This window comes from Somniosus microcephalus, chromosome 15 (assembly GCF_052327205.1).
Source record: "Somniosus microcephalus isolate GS21.2 chromosome 15, FLI_Smic_1.0, whole genome shotgun sequence".
Lineage (NCBI taxonomy): Eukaryota > Metazoa > Chordata > Chondrichthyes > Squaliformes > Somniosidae > Somniosus > Somniosus microcephalus.
Window position 1 is genome coordinate 6253302 of NC_141001.1, and position 6203 is coordinate 6259504.

Sequence of the window (6203 nt, forward strand, 5' to 3'; positions counted from 1 at the left end):
GATCATAATATCAGATATAGAATAGTTATGGAAAAGGGCAAGGAACAATCAAGAGTAAAAACACTTAACTGTAGAAGGGCTAATTTCAGTGAGTTGAAAAGTGATCTGGCCCAGGTGGATTGCAATAAAAAATTGGGAGGCAAAACAGTAATTGAATGCACGTTCTGCTATACAAGGGCACCCCACCCCCCACCAGCGGTATTTAAAGGGATCATCAAAAACTTAGTTTTTGATTTCTACTGGGTCTGTGTAAATTTGTGGAACTGTTTGGAGCTTTCTAGAGTTATTTAAAGTTGGTGAGGTGACGGTGTGGTACTGCAAGAGGAGAAGGCGTTGCTTCTGACTTCAAGGGTTCTGGTCAGACCACTTGCTCCCAGTCATAGGGGCTCGACTTGCAGTTCCCCTCATGCTGTACCATGACAGGGAGATAGAGCAGAGGCAACAAAGAGGACAAGCTGCTCACAAAGGGAGGAGGAGGAGGGGGAGAAGGGCTCTCAGCAGGGTCATAGAGTCATAGGGTCATAGAGTCATAGAGTCATAGGGTCATAGAGTCATAGGGTCATAGAGTCATAGAGTCATAACGGCAAAGAAAGAGGCCATTTGGCCCATCGAGTCGGTGCCGGCTCTCTGTAGAGCAATCCAGTCAGTCCCATTCCCCTGCTCTATCCCCGTAGCCCTGCAAGTTTATTTCCCTCAAGTGCCTATCCAGTCTCCCCTTGAAAACATTGAGGCCTAGAAATTCGGTAGGCTTAGCGCCGCATTTGAGGCGCTAGAGGGCCTAGCGCCGGAGTTATGGCCAGTTGAGAAATTCCCTGGGGCCCTAAATCGGCGTTGCACCGGTAGCGCTGCGCCGGCACCGATGACGTCATCGGTGTGCGCAGCGTCCCGGTTGCCATGGTAACCCGGCCCCAAGCCGAAATTCAGTTGCGCCCGCCTCGCCCGTGGTAGGCGCAACTAAGACTCTGGCAACAGAGTCTTCCCCCAGTGTGCGCCGGCGCATAAAGGTGGAGCGGCGGCCGGCCGCGTTCCCGGCGGCCGCCTGCCCGCACCTCCCTTCCCGGACTCCTGCATTCCCCCCCCACGGCCCTGATCAGTGCCTGATGCGAGCCCGGCACTTCCCCGAGGTGCCGGGCTCAGATGTCGGGTCAATCCGCCGGACAGTTGTCGGCTGCAGGCAGCTCCTCCTTAACAGGAGGAGGAGGCCTGCAGTTCCCCCGCCTGCTGCACCGCATCGGGTGCCGCAGCGGGGGATTAGCGCCGGGAAACCCAAGTTCACGCCCGTTTTGAGGCGCTAAAGGAGGGTTTTAGCGCCCGCCGCCGTCTGGGCCCGGCGCACCCGAATTTTCGTCGCGCGCTGCCGCATTACCGCTGGCGCAAACTTTCTGGCGCTACAGCCCTGGCAAGACCAGAACCCAATTTCTAGGCCTGAGTGTCTCCGCTTCCACCACTTCTGTCGGTAGTGAATTCCAGGTCCTCGCCACTCACTGCATAAAAAAGTTTTTCCTCACATCCCCCCTGTATCTCTTGTCCAAAACCTTAAATCTGTGTCCCCTAGTCCTTGTACCATCAACTAGTGGGAACAGCCTTTCCCCGTCTAGCCTATCCAAACCCGCCATAATCTTGTATACCTCTATCAAATCACCCCTCAACCTCCTTTGCTCTAATGAAAACAAATCCAGCTTCTCCAACCTGTCCTTGTAACTAAGATCCTCCATCCTCGGAACCATTCTGGTAAATCTCCTCTGCACCCTCTCAAGGGCTTTCACATCCTTCCTAAAGTGTGGTGACCAGAACTGGACGCAATATTCCAGTTGTGGCCTAACCAGCGCTTTATAAAGGTTCAGCATAACTTCTCTACTTTTGTACTCAATACCCCTATTTATGAAGCCCAAGATCCCATATGCTTTGCTAACCACTCTCTCAATATGTCCTGCCACCTTCAGAGACCTATGCACATTAACTCCCAGGTCCCTCTGTCCCTGCACATTCTTTAAAACTGTGCCATTAAGTGTATATTGCCTCTCCCTGTTCCTTCTGCCAAAATGCATCACCTCACACTTCTCTGTATTAAATTCCATCTGCCACTTGTCTGCCCATTCTGCTAGCCTTTCTATGTCCTGTTGCAGTCAATTGGTATCATCCTCACTGTTTGCCACACCCCCAAGTTTGGTGTTGTTGTGTCTATGTATAATAAGACACGGACTGCAGGAGAACGGTACAACAGGTGTTTACTCAACGTGGCTCACGCTGGAACTGATCTGTACAGATTACTACTCAGTGTTATATACAGGTGTGGTCACTGCCGGTACTGCAGTATACATGAGCTGTAAAAGATAGTTCCCCCCTTAAAGGTATATACATTACAATTCCTCCCCTTTTAGATTAACAGTACTATAACACTCATTTAACAATTAAATATCAAACTAATTACAATTAACACTTTTAACATGCAACATTAGCTGAAAATAGTCTATTTATATATTCAGTCTTTGGGGAGGCTTCCTGATCCTTTCTGGATAGCGCCTTTCCCGAGTGTCTTGCTCTTGGTGCGGAGGCGATTCTGGCCCCCTGTCATCGGTTGGTTCATCAGCTTCCGATGCTACTGTTTCAGGGGTAGATGCGACCTGTATGTCAGGTTCATCACCAGGTACGTATGGGCGAGGCATGGGGTTGACTTGTTCCTGTGAATCTAGGATCTGGTAAGCATGGCGTCTCACGATGCTCTCCCCAACGTCCACTGTGTACATTAGTGGGCCCTGCCGTGTGCATATCGTTCCGGCTGCCATTTTTCTGTTCGGTAGTCGCGGGCCAAGACTGGTTGCCCTACATTGAAGCTCCTTGTTGGCTTCTCATGGATGTGCTGGAATTGCTTACTCTCAACATCTCTTCATACGTTTGGTCTGAGCAAATCCAGGCGAGATCTTAACCTTCGGTTAAAGAACATCATGGCTGGGGCCTGGTTGGTGACTGCATGTGTCGCATTCCGGTAGGCGAACAGGAAATTGTCCACCTTGTGCTGCAGTGGAATGTTGTCATTGTACATAGCCTTTATTGTGTTCTTAAAGGTTTGTACGAACCTCTCAGCCAATCCATTTGTGGCTGGATGATACGGGGCGGATGTGTAATGCCTTACCCCATTCTTTTTCAAGAACCTCCGGAACTCTTTGGACACAAACTGTGGTCCGTTGTCGGAGCAAATCTGTTCTGGCAAGCCATTCCTGGCAAAAATGGTCCGTAGGACTGCAATAGTTTTCTCCGTGGTGGTGGAGGACATTTTGATCACCTCAGGCCATTTCGAGTGCGCATCCACGGCTATTAAAAACATTGAGTCCATGAATGGACCAGCAAAATCAATATGCACCCGTTGCCATGGGGATGAGGGCCACTCCCATGGGTGTAGAGGGGCCTGTGGTGGTGCATTTTGGACTTTCTGGCATCCTGAGCAACTCTTGGTCAGGTCCTCGATTTGTTTATCGATTCCCGGTCACCACACATAATCCCTGGCTAGGCTTTTCATTTTTACCCCTCCCAGATGACGCTCATGAAGCTCATTGAGCACTCTATCCCTTAACTTGGGTGGAAAGACCACTCGGGATCCACACATCAAGGTCCCCCGGCACACTGACAGCTGTTCTCTCCTTGTCGAGAATGCTGGCAACAGTGAGTCGTCATGTGCTGGCCATCCTTTCACCGTCAAATCATATACCCGAGACAGTGTCGGGTCATTTCGGGTTTCCTTTTCGATACAAGCGTTAGTTACCGGTAGGTATTCAACTATAGTCGAATGGAATATTTCGACAGGATCCACTGCTGGTGCTTCCTCCGCAGTAGGCAGTGGCAGGCATGATAGCCCATCAGCATTTCCATGCTGTTTCGTGCCCTTATATTCAATCTCATAGTGGTGCGCCCCTAGAAAAAGTGACCATCTTTGTAGTCGTTGCGCAGTCATCACCGGAACGCCCTTCTTCGGATTATAAATGGAGACAAGAGGCTGGTGATCAGTCAGCAAGGTGAATTTCTGCCCGTGCAGATAGTGATTGAACTTTTTCACTCCCCACACTAGGCTGAGGGCCTCCCTGTCAACCTGGGCGTAGTTACGCTCGGCTGAGGTTAGTGATCGTGACGCAAAGGCTATTGGCCTCTCTGAGCCGTCCGAGAATTTGTGCAACAGCACCGCTCCAATGCCGTAGGGTGACGCATCACATGCCAACCGAATTGGTAATGCTGGGTTGTAATGGGCCAATACCTCTTTCGATGTGATTAGTGTTTTGCTCTTCTGGAAAGCTCGTCTACATTCGTCACTCCACTTCCATGGCACCCCAGTTTGCAGTAGGGTGTTCAGTGGGTGCAGTATTGTAGACAAATTTGGCAAGAACTTATGGTAGTAGTTTACCAGCCCAAGGAACGACCTCAGTTGTGACACATTTTCCGGTGCTGGAGCCTTGACTACTGCCTCAATCTTCTCTGGGGACTTATGTAACCCCTCTTTATCGATAACGTGGCCACAATACGAGATCTGTTTTCTAAAAAACTCGCATTTGGGGCGGTTAGCTCGGAGCCCATATTCCTGCAATCTAGTGAGCACCTGCTCCAGGTTGGCAAGGTGATCACTGTCATTTTCGCCCGTGACCAGGATGTCGTCCAAATAACACTGGGTCCCTGGGATCCCTTGCAGGACTTGTTCCATTGCCCTCTGCCAAATAGCCGGAGCTGATGCTACCCCGAATACCAGCCGGTTGTATTGGTAGAGACCTTTATGGGTGTTGATTGTGAGGTATTTTTTTGATGCTTCTTCTACCTCCATTTGCAGATACGCCTGGGCCAGATCAATCTTAGTGAAGCGTTTCCCTCCAGATAGCGAGGCGAAAATATCTTCAATCCGCGGAAGTGGATATTGTACAGTGTGAAGGACCGGGTTCACTGTTACCTTAAAGTCCCCACAGATGCGAACCTTCCTTGGTTCCCCAGGCGTGCTGCTCAATTACTTTTTCATCACAGGGACGATGGGTGTAGCCCACTCGCTCCAGTCTACCTTGGACAGTACACTTGAACGTTCCAGACTCTCCAGCTCTGCTTCGACAGCTGGGCGGATCGCATAAGGTACCGGTCTGGCCTTAAAAAATTTTGGGCTTGCGTTTTCTTCAATTTTAATTGTCGCTGTCATGCCTTTTAGTGTTCCGAGTCCTTGCTGGAACACTTCTTTCGCGTCAGTTAGGATCTTTGACAGTCGCCCAGGTGTGACATCGTCATCCTTTTTGTCAGCCACAGTCAGTGCCTGTATGGAATGCCAATCCAGTTGTATTTTCCGGATCCATTCACATCCCAGTAATGGTGGTCCTCCATCTTGCAATACATACAGGTATAGTTTTGGTGTTTCCTTACCGTTATATATAATGGTCACCCTTATTTTTCCTTTGGGGTAGACTTTTTGCCCCATGTACGTCTTCAAAATAATTTTTGTGTCTCTCAAGGGTATGTGTGAGAATAGCCGCTCGTAGTCCCGTCGGTTTATGACTGTTAGGGCTGATCCTGTGTCCAATTCCATCTTTACCTGGGCTCCTGCTATCTTGAGAGTGACCCAAATGGTTCGGTGATCCTCCGTTGTGATCACATTATGTAGTTTCAGACAACTCAGTTCCCTGCTTTCGGAGTCGTTATCACTCTTTTGTTCGTCTGAACTATTCTCCATCATCTTATGTACCTTCTTGTACTTTTCTTTGGTAGGTTTCTTATTGCTGGTTTTCTTTCCTGACTTGCAGACTCGTGCTATGTGTCCTACTTTTCCACACTGTCTGCACACTTTGTCTTTGAACCAGCAATCATTCTGGTCGTGTGTTGTTCTGCCGCAGCGATAGCACTTCTCTGTTCCGTATGACATTTCGTTTGTGCCATATTCTTGCGGTCTCTGTTGTATCTCTGCAGCGCCCCGTGCTGCTGCTTCATATCATACCGCAATGCTGAAAGCCTTTTCCAGCGTAAGGTCCTTTTCAGATCAAAGCCGCTCCAAACTGGCAGTGTTTCGATAGTTTGCGCAGTTCTGTTAAATAATCAGCATTGATTTCATCCTTATGCTGGTTCCGTTTGTGAAACTTGAATCTTTCTGCTATCAGCAGCGGTGTGGGGTTTAAATGTTCCTGTCGTATCGTTACTATGTCTTCAAAACACTTTTCCATTGGCTTCGTTGGGGTTACTAGATTTCGTAA